Genomic DNA, 14953 nt, shown 5'->3' on the forward strand with positions numbered 1-14953 from the left:
AGGGTTTTAGGACCTCTGAGCCAGAAATGGGGACAAAGAGCAAATATATATTTCTTATTATAAATCACACTGTTACACAGAGTTAAACAATTATTTTCTTTTAAGATTGATTGATTGATTGATTGCTATGTTGGGTCTTCGTTTCTGTGCTAGGGCTTTCTCTAGTTGTGGCAAGCGGGGGCCAGTCTTCATCGCGGTGCGCGGGCCTCTCACTATCGCGGCCTCTCTTGTTGTGGAGCACAGGCTCCAGACGCGCAGGCTCAGTAGTTGTGGCTCACGGGCCTAGTTGCTCCGCGGCACATGGGATCTGGGATCTTCCCAGACCAGGGCTCGAACCCGTGTCCCCTGCATTGGCAGGCAGATTCTCAACCACTGCGCCACCAGGGAAGCCCAAACAATTATTGTAATCAGACTTTTACTAGATACCAGAGAAATGCTGAATAAAACAACAAATTCAAGTACCTTCTTAAACATTAGCCAAATTTTAAAAATAGTAATTCCCAGTATTTCCCAGAGCATACACTTTTTGGGTATTTAATCAAAATGCTCTGTTTGGGGAATAATTTTCCAATGTGCTATCTATGAAAATTTAAAGCACACGTATCTTTGATTCAGTGGTTCTGCTTCTAAAAATCTAACCTAAAGGAGTATTTGTAAATGTCCAAAAGGGTGCACTTTTGTATCATGTGTGTAATAGTGAAAAACAAATTGTGTAACAATCACTTATTATATGTTAGCACTTTCCTTAATCCTTTTAAGAGTCTGTGAGATAAGCTCATTTTTTTAATCATTATTTTACTGATAAGGGAAACTGGAATGTGCGGAAGTGAAATAAATTCCTTGAGGTCACAAAGCTACTAAGCAGCAGAGGAGAGATTCAAAGCTATGCTCTTATCAATTACAGTAGACTGCCTCTCATAAAAAGAAATATTTTGGATACATTTTAATAAGAGAATATTTAAATAAATTAGGAGTTTGGGATTAACATATACACACTACTATATGTAAGATAGGTAATCAACAAGGATTTACTGTATAGCACAGAAAACTCTACTTAATATTCTGTAATAGGGCTTCCTTGGTGGTGCAGTGGTTAAGAATCCGCCTGCCAATGCAGGGGACAAGGGTTTGAGCCCTAGTCTGGGAAGATCCCCCATGCCGCGAGCAACTAAGCCCGTGTGCCACAACTACTGAGCCTGTGCTCTAGAACCCACGAGCCACAACTACTGAGCCCACGCGCCACAACTACTGAAGCCCACATGGCTAGAGCCCGTGCTCCGCAACAAGAGAAGCCACCGCAGTGAGCAGCCCGTGCACTACAACGAGGAGTAGCCCCAACTCCCCGCAACTAGAGAAAGCCTGCGTGCAGCAACAAAGACCGAACACAGCCAAAAATAAATAAAAATAAAATAAATTTATAAAAAAAAAATTCTGTAATAACCTCTATGGGAAAAAGAATGGATATATGTATAACTGAATCACTTTGCTATACACCTGAAACTAACACAACATTGTAAATCAACTATACTCCAGTATAAAACAAAAATTAAATTTAAAAAAAGAAGAAATATAAATAAATAAATAATCACTCCATTTATAGACAACTCTATTAAAAGTAATGTTAGAGCTATATACAATTTGATGAAATGATATCAGAAATTATTTTCCTTCAAGTTAAGCTGCATATTAAGGATTGCTAAGGAAAATGCCTGAAGTTGTTAACAGGTGATGCTAATGAGTACAGTGGCCTGGACTGCTCTAGCAGATTGGAACTATGTGAAACGTGGGTCCATCGATTCTAAATTTTATGATTTTTTTTCAAGAGAATCCATGAAACTTTGATTTTTTTTTAATGTGAAATCTTGCCATATTAAACACATAATAAATTAAATTTTTTAAGATGCTAAAGCCAAATATAATATTTCTGAATGCAGACACCACCCACAGTGTTCCAGACTGAGATCACCCTATAAATGAACAATAATGGATTGAGGAGATCCATAATAATGGATTAAGGAGATCAAAACTACTTGACAAACTTAATGAAACTTGATTGAATTCATTATCATATCTAAAAAAATAATATCAGTCAAAGAGACAGTAGCCAGCCACTGAAACATAGAAAAGTAGAGAGAAAGAAATGTGTCCTCAATACAGGTACTGCCCATCCCAAGAATCAATAAATATTGATTGATATATATCAATCAATATATCAGATCTTGATATATTGGACTCTGTATTGCCCTGTAGCAGAGCAGTTGAGGACTTGCGGTCTTGAGCCAGACTCCATGTGTTTGAATCCCAGCTCTACCACTTACTAGGTACTCAATCTTTCTGTGACACAGTATCTCTCTTTGTAAAACAGGGATTATAATTGTATGTACCACATTGAAATGCTGTGAGAAAGTAATGGCTGAATAAATATTAGCTATTATTACTGTGGAAGTGAAGTATTAGATTACCAGAGGCTGGTGCCAGAAACCATTCTTATCATTTAATCTTTGTGCTGATTTCATTCTCACAAAGCAATTGCTGATTATAATAGACTTGTGTAAAATGAAAGAATGCCTTGGTCTGAGGGTGTAAGAGCAGACACTGGGGTAGTTAGAGACCTTAGTATAAATTAAGAGATTGCTATTCTGATTAAAGTACTTTACTCTCCGTGAGTCCAGTTATCGTGAATTAAGTTGCCTAGGATTTGATTATATCTAGAACTAAGACATGATTATTTTTCTGGATCCTAAACCATGGTGAATTCACGAAGACAGTCACCAACCAAAGAGAACTCTTGGCATCTAGGCAGTTGGAATGTTCTTTTTTTCACTGTGAGATTTCTCTTTCAGACTTTCTCTCTTAAAACTGTAATAAAAAAAATTATGTCTCTCTTACTCATTGTTTAATTCCCAATCTTTAGCACAGTGTTTGACAAAAAGTCAATGTTCAATAAATATAAATGATTGAATGAATGAATTTAAAATGAATCAACAATCACAAAACAGATTTCTTTGTATCAGGTTGTTTGTTGCCACTTACCTTGTTTCAATCAAAGTGGTACTTAGAGAATTATTTCTGGTTCATTGATGGTCCCTTTTAGTTGAGTTCCAACTATTGAATATTGTGCTGTGTCTTTTACAGTTGGAGCAGGAATTGGAGAGTGGAAAATGAGAAGTGGAAGAAAGGAAAAGCAACTAGCTATTTGAGAGAACATCTTTCGTTCACTTGAGGGTAAGGGATTGCAGGAATGATGTATATACACAGCCAGCTCTGGACACAGCAGAGTAATGAATATCAGGTTTATCTTCCTGACATAAAATTCAACAGAATAGGATAAAATATATGAAACAACTCTTTTCAGGCTTTGGAAAAAACACAGCATATAACTGTAATTCCTGAAAGAAGGATAACTCCTGAGCCGAGTCCCGCATTCACTCTGGTTTTCTGCCTGGGAACGTCTCAAACTGCTGCACAGGGACGAAGAGCCTCCAAAGAAGGCAGCAAACCTGCTGGCCAAAGAAAACAGCGATTCTATTTTGTTGCTGCTGAGGCTGCTGTATTCCATGGCACAGGCGAGCAGAGATGAGGGAGCTGCACAGAGGAGCCGCAGAAATCTGCATAGTGGCCCCTCCAGATATGTGACTAAACAAACACATGGCAAAGCTGTACAAGGCTTGACTCCACCTACCAGGCAGAGAATAATTGTTGGGAGAATGAGAGCAGAACAGAGATTCTGGAAGTAGCCAGGTGCTGGAAGAAATCGGATTTCCAAACTGCTAGAGTGAAGAATCTTCAGAAAGGCCACCCCTTGAGAATAAGAACTGTGCCTGAGAGCGGTGGTCCCTCCATCTGGTCCTCAGAACAGCAGCCTTAGCATCGCCTGGGAACTCGTTGGAAACGCTGATTCTCTGACACCAACCTGATCTACAAAATCAGGAACTCACCAGGTGGGATCCAGCACTCTGTGAATCAAAGAAAAATCCACAAGGAAATTAGAAAATGTTTTAAATGAATGGTAATGAAAATACAACTTAATCAGAATTAGTGAAAAACAGCTAAAACCACGATCTGATAAAATTTATGTATTTAAATATTTATATTTGAAAAAAAGAAGAGGTTTGAAATTAATGTCCTCAGCCTAACCTTCAAAAGAAAGAAAAGGAAATATAATTTAAACCAAAAGTAAGTAAAAGGAAATAATAATGGTAAGACTGAAAATCAATAAAATAAAGAACAAATGTTGGAAAAAATTAAGGCCAAAAGTTGCTGTTTTGAAAAGTTGAATAAAACTGAAAAATATCTAACAAAATTGATCAAGAAAAAAGGAAACAGAAAAACACAAACAAGATCAACAATGAAAAAGAGAATGTTGCCGTAGAGCCTCCAAGCAATAAAATGATAATAAAGAAATACTATTGCTACTAATAAAGGTATATGAATAAGTCTGATGATAACTTAGATAATTTAGTAAAGTTCATTGAAGGGGACTAATAACTAAAACAAGGAAAATTCAATCGGGTTGCATATACACATTTAAGAACAGTGAAATACTGAGGCGGCATCTCAAACTGGTATTGGGATCACGTCAGAATTAATAGACAACTTCCTATAATGATCATGATGAAAGACAATTATTGGGAAGTGTTGGTCTTAGCATTTATGTTCATTTAAACTGTTGGTTATCCATGCCTTAAATAATCTGTGATACCCCCTCAGAATCTTGCAGACCCACATCAAAATACTTACAAATAAGCATATGTCATCTTCCACGATTAGTTTAGATAAAATTAGACTGGTGGGAAAAAAAATAGAACATATAAATAGAAGTAGATTTGTTTAAAAATAAATGAATTTCAAAATTTAAATTTCTCACCAGGCCAAAGTGTTTTCTCTGATAGATTCTAACCAAAGTTAAAACAATAGTACCAATCTTATACAAATTTTTCAGAAGATGTAAGAGGGAAGATCACTCCCCACTTCATTTTATGAGACCAGAATAATGCCGATACCAAAATCAGTCAAGTATACTCCAAGAAAAGAAAACTACAGAACACTATCTCTCATGAAAAGATTTGCAAAAATCCTTAACAAAGTACTAGCAAAACACATACAACAGTATATAAAAAGGATACTAAGACAAGACATAGCAAGGTTCATCCCAGTAACAAAATGTTGGTTTATTATTTTTAAAAATGAGTACAAATAATTCATCACATTAATAGAAAGAAAGAGCAAAATTCATATATCTTAATAGATGTGGGAAAGTACTTGACAAAACTGAGCACACATTCATGATAAAAACTTACAGCAAACTAGGAGCTAACACTCACCAAAAAGTACATAATGTTTGACTACCTTTATATGAAGATCAAGAATAGGCAAAATTAAGTGTTTACCTGTGATGTCAGGGAAATTTACTGGGAATGTGTATGAGAAAATTTTCTGGTATGAAGGAAATGATCTTCATCTTTATTGGGTTTTGAATAACACAAGTTCAGACTTTTGTCAAAACTCATCAACCTTTACATTTAGAATCTATGCCTTTCACTGTATGTAAATTATAACTCAATTAAAAACAAGCCACAGGAGGACAAAAGTTATATATTGGACTACCATTAAAACAAAAGAGGGAAAGAACTGGAATAATTTTTAAAAGATTAAAGTATGTGAATACAAAGTAGAAAGTCAGGGGAAATAAGAATAAATGAAGGGCTTCCCTAGTGGCGCAGTGGTTAAGAATCCACCTGCCGATGCAGGGGACATGGGTTCGAGCCCTGGTCCGGGAAGATCCCACATGCCGCGGAGCAACTAAGCCCGTGGGCCACAACTACTGAGCCTGTGCTCTAGAGCCCGTGAGTCACAACTACTGAGCCCATGTGCCACAACTACTGAAGCCCACATGCCTAGAGCCACGCTCCGGAACAAAAGAAGCCACCAAGAGAAGCACGCACACCACAACAAAGAGTAGCCCCCGCTCACCACAACTAGAGAAAAGCCTGCGTGCAGCAACAAAGACCCAAAGCAACCAAAAACAATAAATAAATAAAATAAAATAATAAAATAAATAAATTTATAAAAAAAAGAATAAATGGAAAGAGTGTGTGTAACTTATAATCAGATGCACAAGTTAAGATTTATTGAGTATGTATTACATACACATTTTGTGATATATGCATACCATCTTTTAGATAGTAATTATTATTTTTATTTTATAGATGATCATAGAGACCAGAGAATTGAAGTCTAAAGCCACAGGTAGAAAGTTATCGGAATAGGACTTAAACCAGGGATTAGCAGAATGGTGGATCTTGAGGCTGAGTTCAGCACATAGACATTTCAGTTTGTCCGCTTGGTATTGCAAAAGAGAAAATTGAAGTAAATATTTGCATTTAAAGATTGTGACATTTCCATAAAAATCTGAATTTCTGGAAAATACTGAAAATTGGAAGATTTGCCATGTTGGGCCTATGTTCCCACATGCAGAAAAATCATCTGAAGCTCAGTGTCAAGCAGATGGTCCCCTTAAACAGGACTTAAATAGGACATGTTACCTGCTTGTGTCTGTAAGCGTTTGAGTATGGATACCTAATTTATGACTGCGTTTATCTGAATTCAGGTCCAGAGAAGACATAGGAAAAAAGGTGATATTGCACAGTGAAGGGGGGACAAAAGATCATATGAGTAAGGAGTCTATGATTTAGGAGCTAAGGGATTTGTGTTTACTAAAAGATAGCAACAAAACCTGATAATGCCCAAAGCAAGATATTATATAAGAGAAAAAGACAAAAAACAGAGACCTGTCCAAAAGGAAAGCCCATTTTATAGTGAGTAATACTCATTGGATGCTTTCCAGCTTGTTGTGGGGATGCTATACTGTAATAGAGAGACTCACAGAAGATAAATTAATTTCTCAAAATTGCTTGACTGATACTGAAGAATAACCTTCCTCTGGGATAAGAAGTGAGGTTAGACTCTGAGCAGTCAGAACCAATGTAATTAAGCGTAGGAAGGTGGAGGAAATTTGTAACCCCCTTAGAGTATCTAGGTCTGTGTTCCCTTCTCTGTAAAATTAAAGCATAATATAAAACTGGTTATTCCATAACGGACCTTTTCGGTTCCGACATTCTTTAGCTTCATGAATTAGGATGACATTGAAATATGGCCTAGTACTCCAACAGTGCTTGTCTGGTATTTTTATTCTATACATACTAGTGCCTCCACCCAAAGTACAAAGTGGGAAGGGTTCTTCTTTTCAGATCACTCACTCCAACTCCCCACGGGTTGCAACCTCAATTAACTTCTTGATTCCTCTTTCATACTTTCTAATTTACTACCCCAGTTAAAACAATTCAGTGCATGTAGATCCATTTAGGTTCTACAGAGCCCTTATAATAAGAAGGAGGAGTCTGAGTTTTTTTTTTAAGTTTATTCATTTGTTTAATATGTGTAGCACACCTAAACCTGGAAAGGGAGAAGAACAAGGATAAGTTGTTGAGTTAGAATCAACTTGAAAATAGAATCCAATCTGACTTTTTACTAAATGTACTTTTAGGTTAAAAATATTAGCCTGTCCTTTATTTGGCATAGTATTTTCTACAGCATGTTAACACAAGATTTTTTTTGACTTGTGCTTGGATCCAGTATTAATATTACGAAGATTAGCTGTTGCTTTAGAAATGAAAGCTGTTCAGTCCTATCTAAGCTCTACTTAATAAGTCCCCTTATCCTTATTTAAACTCTCTATGGCTTTATTATTTTTTTAACCAACACAATGAGAATGACATCATTCTGCAAACCCTGCTTCATAGTATGCTATGTTACATGAAATCAAATTAATCTGGCATGTTGCCTGTCATAGAGTAGGGTTTCAAGAAATTAATTTCAAGTTTAATCTTTAGATTACTCTGAGGCCTGTGGTATTGGTTACGGTGGATGTTTCTAGACTCAGAATGCTATATTGTTGACTCTAGTCCTCTGCCTCTAACAACTTGCCCCTCCTTATTCTTTCTGTACACATTGGCTCACCACGTTGGAAACATCAAGCCAGTGCCTTTAGGACCACCATACTCCCACTCTTCCTTAATGATAACTTACAAAATGTCAATTGCAGTCAAAAATAACATTCAAGACTCCCTTGAAAGGAAGCATTCTCTTATACCATTTGGCTAAAAATCTCTCCAGAAGAGATTTACTTCCTGTGTTTCATTGTTCACAGTTTGGAGAATGAAAATGTCTTTGTGAGAGGTGAAGGAGAAATAGCCACCCTAAAACCATCAGGGAAGGGTGCTTAGAATTTCATTAGTTCATTAATTCATCCAATTAACAATATTTACTGAGTCCTTACTATGGAGAAGCATTATTTTGTGTTCTGAGAATATAAGAAATAAGACCAAAAAAAAAAAAAAAACCAAAAACATTCCTGCTTTTATTCACAAAAGACAAAAATAAGTGGACAAATAAAGACTATAGAGATTGAATGAAGTAGCAGTGGGATAGGTTTTAAAATAGACAATTGTATCTGTCAACCATTGCCACAAAAATGCTGCATAACAAACTACCCTAAAACTCAGTTACTTAAAACAAATAATTTAATTCTCTTCATATATCTGTGAGTTAGCCAGGGTGATTCTGCCTTCAGCTCAGGAAGCTCTGCTTCACACTGCAGTTTTGCAAGTTGGCTAGTTCGACTGTGCTTCATGTTTCTTCTCATTTTGGGACCACCCAGGAAAATTCTTCTTCTGGCAATGGCAGAAGAGGAAGAGGGCGAGCCAGAAGCTGCAAACTCATATCGAGTTTTTGTTTTCCTTATGTCTGCCAACATCCCATTAGCTAAAGCAAGCCTCATGGCCAAAATCATGATCAAGAGTGGGGAAGTATATTCTACCCACTCTGGGGGGAGGCAGGGGATGAGTATTTACTGAACAATAATATAATTACAACATTCATTGACGATCTCTGAGGAAAAAGGTTGGCATGTTTAGGAAAAAGCCAGAAGACCAGTATGCTTGAGACAGACAGAAAGGGAGAGTGGTAGGATATGACAGCTGAGAGGGAGGCAGAGGCCCACTCAGGGTAATATAGGCCACAGTCAGGAATTTGTTCTAAGTACAATAGGAAACCTTTAGGGGTTTTAAACAGAGAGTAGTAAGAATTGATCTACATTAAAAAACAAAAAAACTTCTCTGTGTGGTGACTACATTGAAAGGGACCGAGACTGTTGGTAACTATACTATTCACGTTACTCTTGCTGCAGCTCAGGGGCGTGATGATGGCTTAGACCTGCATGGTGATAGTAGGATGATGGCTTGGACCTGGATGGTGATAATGGAGTAAGGAAAAGTACTTGGGCTTGGAATCTATTTTGGTGGCAGACCTGCACCCTAGGGAGTTTCCACCCTTGGAAGTGGTAGGGGGAGAGGGAAAAAAATTGTAAACGGCTTCCAGCTATTTGATCTGTGCAGCTCAGTGAATGATGGTGCTAGTAACTGAAATGGGGAACACTGGGGGAGGAGGATATTTTTAGAAAAGTGTTGGAAGGAATCAAAGGTTTTATTTTGGGTGCTTGGGGCCGCACCATGACCACCAGAGGAAACCCTGTCGCTCTGGAAACAGGAGCAAGCCCCGCTGAAGGCCCTTGTTGTGGACCTGGGCATGCAGTGGTGGCAGCGGGACCCGCCTTCTCGGGCCGGCAGAGGGTCAGGAGCGTGGACACGTCCTTTGTGAAGGGCGACCATGTCATCACCTGTGCCTCCCTCATGGTGCTCAGCTACCCTGAACTTGAGGTCCTTCAGTAAGCCCCCTTCATCCTGCAAAACCAGGAGTCGCTCCCAGCACCCTCTTATTTGTCTTTATCATGCTTGGATGGAACTGACCAGAATATAAGCTCCATGATGGGTGGTAGGGACCATGCTGTCTTGCCCGCTGGTTGTAGCCTCGGCACCTAGCACAATGCGGGACACACAGAAGACCCTTGAATAGATACACAAATGAATGAGCAGTGTACCCACGATTCCTTTGGAGTCAACGACTCAGAGAGCATTGGCTAAAGAAGAGCTTGAGAAGGAAACCTCTGCAGCTTCAGCGTTTCCCCCTCCCTGCTCCTCTGCCTGCTCCCAAAGCTGCCTGCCTCCTGCCTCAGTGTCTTTGCGCTTTACTTGGAAGACCCTTTAGTCTATATTCAGCAGAAATGTATTGATAACCAACTTACAGTTTGGTGAGGAATAAATGAGATCATGCGGAAAGCAATTTAGCATAACAGGGCTGGGGTAAGCCCTCAATTAAGCCACTGCTAATTCTGAGGATGACTTCTTGCTTTTCAAGACACAATTCACTTGTTCCCATCGTTCTGTACCTTTCTCTAGCAGCAGAATTAACCACCCCGTCATCTCTGTCCTAGGCCTCTTTCTTAGGTATGTGCTGTTCCAGTACCTCTCACACTGTATTAAAGTTACTGGTTTAGGAGATACTTGCAGATCTTATGACCTATCTATGATCAGAGCAATCTACCTATTGCAATAGTCCTCCTACCTTCCTTGCAATAATTGTTTTGAATAAAGTCTCTCCTTACCTCAAAAAAAAAAAAAAAGTTTTATTTTGGACAGTAAGATTACCTAATGATCCTCCAAGTAGAGCTGTTGCGGATGTGATTGGATATGCAATATGGGTAGTCAGAGATGAAAATTGAGGGGTTATTAGGGAATAGGTAGGATCCACAGCCATAAGATTTAACAAGATCAGCAGGGGAAGAATCTAAATTGAAAAAATAATAAGACCAAGGACCAAGACTAATAATATAAACCGTTATGTTCCAAGTTCAGCATCTAATATCTTCTTCAGATAAAGAAAAAAAACAGTATTTCACTGAATCCACTTCTGGTAAATGGTAGCTCAAGTACATTTGTTCTATTTTGTGTATTACAGGTGATACAGAAATTTTCTTAGATTTTGTAACAAAAAAAAAGAGCGGAGGCTTTTCTTTAAAAAAGAAAAACTCATCTCATTTTTTACTCTAAATAATTACACTCTAATCTGTAAAACTAAGAAAAATAAAAGTTGAAATTGTTAAGAACTTTTCCTGGAATGCTTTCATTTTGGTCTTACTCAAAAAGGAGGCTTATAAGGACAATTACTTGAGCAATACACATAGCGGGGAGTGATTTCCTGGACATATCGATATTTTTCTTTGATATGAGAAACAAGATTATAAGTGAGATCAGTAGTACCTACAATATGGAATATCCTTAGTTAAATATGGCAACCCGTTAACATGTGAATCCCAGGCAAAGCTTGTGTTATAATTGGAGTTTAAGTTGCAAAATATGCTTTGACTACAGAAATCCATCGTCAATTTTTCCGAATTAATTACCTATACAGATGCAAGAGCAGAGACAGGAAGAGCCAAAGGGAAATGAGCTGGGAATTTATAGAGATTATGGGTAAAGCATGATTACACATAGATTGGAAAATTGGACATTTGGTTTACATTTACCTAACTCTCCAAGGACAGGATTATATGCATTTTGTGTGTAAGATAGTATATGTGGGTGTGGGTCTGTGCACGCATATAACCGTCTGTATGTCTAGAAAATGGACCTTAATTGAACAGAAAAATCAATTGAGTTTGCAAAGAGATTGGCATCATTGTTTGTTCAGATGAATCACAGTCACAGCTCCAAACCAGAGACTAATTTAGAGGAATGGCGTAAACGTACAATTTATCCTAAGCACTCAACTGGCGAACGCACATGATCCCAGGGTGCTTTCTTAAATATGTTTAATGTTGACTTCCCCAGTCAGGGAGGAAAAGAATGACTAGAGCAAAGTCTCAGAAAACTGACTTAGTTAAAGTCTCATATCAAATATTAAGATTAGTGGTAACAAAAGAGTTATTAGTAATTGAAATTAAAGTAGAGATGTGGCTGAAAGGAATGTTACAAATGGAAACATGGAAAAACAAGTCAGAAATTTAAAATAATCAGCTTTTCAATTCAACCTAGTGAATATGTATTGAGCACTTACAGTCTGTAAGCCTTGGAAGAAGAGGATATACAATGATGTGTGAGCATCCTTTCCTTCTAGAAGTTTACAGATGTAGGGGAGGAAAAATAATTTTCCCTCTGCCCTTCTAGGTTCTTGGTTGAGACCACCCCACCATCGCCACCATAGTAATGATTAACAGTTAAAAACAGAGTTTAGGGTTTCCCTGGTGGTGCAGTGGTTAAGAATCTGCCTGCCAATGCAGGGGACACGGGTTCGAGCCCTTGTCCAGGAAGATCCCACATGCCGCGGAGCAACTAAGCCCGTGAGCCACAACTACTGAGCCCGCGTGCCACAACTACTGAAGCTCATGCGTCTAGAGCCCGTGCTCCGCAACAAGAGAAGCCACCACAATGAGAAGCCCGTGCACCACGACAAAGAGTAGCCCCCGCTCGCCGCAACTAGAGAAAGCCCGTGTACAGCAACGAAGACCCAACGCAGCCAAAAATAAAAACAAACAAACAAACAAAAAACAGAAGTTTAATACCAGGTATACTTCCTGTATCCATGGGAGATACCCAGGAAAACTGAGTGGTTCCCCAAAATGGTCCAACCCACCACCTTAAACACCATCTTTAGCTAAAGACAAAAGAAAGATTTTGGGGAGGGGCTTGGGGAAGGCCTGTTAATGGGAAATTATCAGGCAAAGCACAGTAAACCAGGGTATGATTGTTGCAGAGTCCGAGCCTTCTCCACTGAGGTGAGTTTTTTCAGAGATTTAGGCATCCTTCTCTTCCAGGTATAGTATAGTGAGGGAGATACCCTTTCAAACAGAGATTCCCCTTATTAACGTAAAGGTCCCATATAAAAGGGTAACTTCTACTCTGTTTTCAGAGCTTCTCTCACCTTGGCTGTGTCTTAAAAATAACCAGCTCAAGTAATCAATACGCCAAAGAGGCATGTTTTGGGGTGGCACATTCTGCTCCCCTTCAGTTTACCACAAACAGCTAGCAGAAACTGGGGAGAGTAGAAGTAGATGAAACTTTTAGGATTCAAACTTGGAAAGGTTTACCTTGAATAGGCCTAAAATAGAATCTTTTAAAAATTAAAGATAAGTCAGAAAGTGAGAGACAGAGCGGTCAAAGGGAAGAAGGAGGGCAGATTCCAGATGGTAGAAACACCACAGGGTAAGTTTTTGGTATTATGGTATAAAAAGATTGGAGTGTCCAGGAAGCTGTATATAAATGGGATGAGGAAGCCTCCAAAGGTACAGGAAGAAATCATCTGAAACTGAAGACACACTGTTTATCAAATAGTTTTTGAACTTTCCCATCTCCAAATTAAATATGGTTACAGACCACTCTTTCTAATTGCCAATCTTTCAGGCATCTCTGTTGATTTTTTTAAGGAATTAGCTAGCAAAAGTCTGATTTAAGTCACAGTAGAAGCTCAGAAATCTACCTACAGTAGAAATGTAACCTACAGGTACCCAGATAAACCTATTTAGATAGAGAAAAAGATAAAACCTATTCAGAGTTAGCTGCTTCATGGTGACCGCAAGCTAGAAGGCCAACACATGAAGATTGTCCAAGGGTAATGTTCAAACTCTTCATTAGTATTTTAAAAGCTAAATAAAAATTAGAAGGATTTTAGGCATAAAGGCTTTAGAATAAAGATATTTCACCCACCTCCATAGAAAGGTGCCTGAAATCCTGCATAAAAGACATCATTGAAGTACTTCCTGAAATACGTTTAAAGGCAAATATCCACACATAACTTACTGTCTCTTAAAACAAATTGTTTAATTGGCTTTTCTATAGCTCGAAGGCATTGGAGCTGAAAAGCAAAGGTGTAACAGATGTTTTTTAAAATACCATTTAGAGGTCAGATAAAGTTTATCTATATCATAATTTTACCATAAAAGTTACACATCTTCTTTTTCTCCCAAAAGAAAAAATAGTGTATAGCATCTATCTGATTTTCAATCATTTGACATTTGCTAACACATTTCCCCCAATTCTTTCAGACTTATCATTTCTACATTGACAGCTAATGAAGTGATATATTTGAAACAAAATGAATTCCCACTATTAATTCTCCCCCTTTTTTTCTAATTAATTAAGAATAAATTTTGTCAACATTTCCCTGAGCTTCATGTATTAAAGAAATCAGTTGAGAAAAATAGGACTCACACTTTCTTGTTACCATTAGGCTGCTATCACACATTTTAAAAGATTATTCTTTGTATTTGCATGTCAAAAGCTCATAAAACAACTAATTTAAATATCATGCAAAGAATATATAATTTCTTGACTTCTTCATTAAAGTGGCTTTGAAAGGATTCTGTCACAAAGATGCTCTGATCATGAGAAGAAAGTAAGCATAATGCTCAGAATTCTAATGTGATCCGTCAAGTGAAAATAAAAAACCTTGTAAACATCTATTGCGCCCCCTAGTGGCAGAAAGGCAAACATTAAGAGTACATATTTCAAATTTCTTTGCCAATTAATTACCCTTTACATATAAAACTTTCCTCAAGTGAGTCGTGTTCAATGCTGTGTGGTATGTAAGTCTGTAAAACAAACTAAAAGAAGTAAAAAATATCAGCCATTGTTAAATTCCTAAACATTAAGTTACATGAATGACTCCTTGCTATTTTAAATTATTATTACATGTTTGGAATTAGTCCCTCTTCTTAGGTGTAGGGTAAAATGGAGAAGTAATTTCCATAGACATATACCATATGATATAAATCAACTCTCTGTAGAAATCAATCCAGACTTCTTTTCTCGATTGTTACTATCTGGTTGATATGTTTAAGAAGTGAACAAGTCTCAGACACATTTACCTTCAAATATTCACATTTCTAACAGCACCATCTTTTCCAGTCATGCCATGTATCCTGAAATACTTAATGCAAGAAGAAAACTTCACTCCAAAAGACATTTTGAGCAATTTTCTACTGAGAACCCGGGAGAGGGAA

This window comes from Balaenoptera ricei, chromosome 10, assembly GCF_028023285.1.
Source record: "Balaenoptera ricei isolate mBalRic1 chromosome 10, mBalRic1.hap2, whole genome shotgun sequence".
NCBI classification, from domain to species: domain Eukaryota; kingdom Metazoa; phylum Chordata; class Mammalia; order Artiodactyla; family Balaenopteridae; genus Balaenoptera; species Balaenoptera ricei.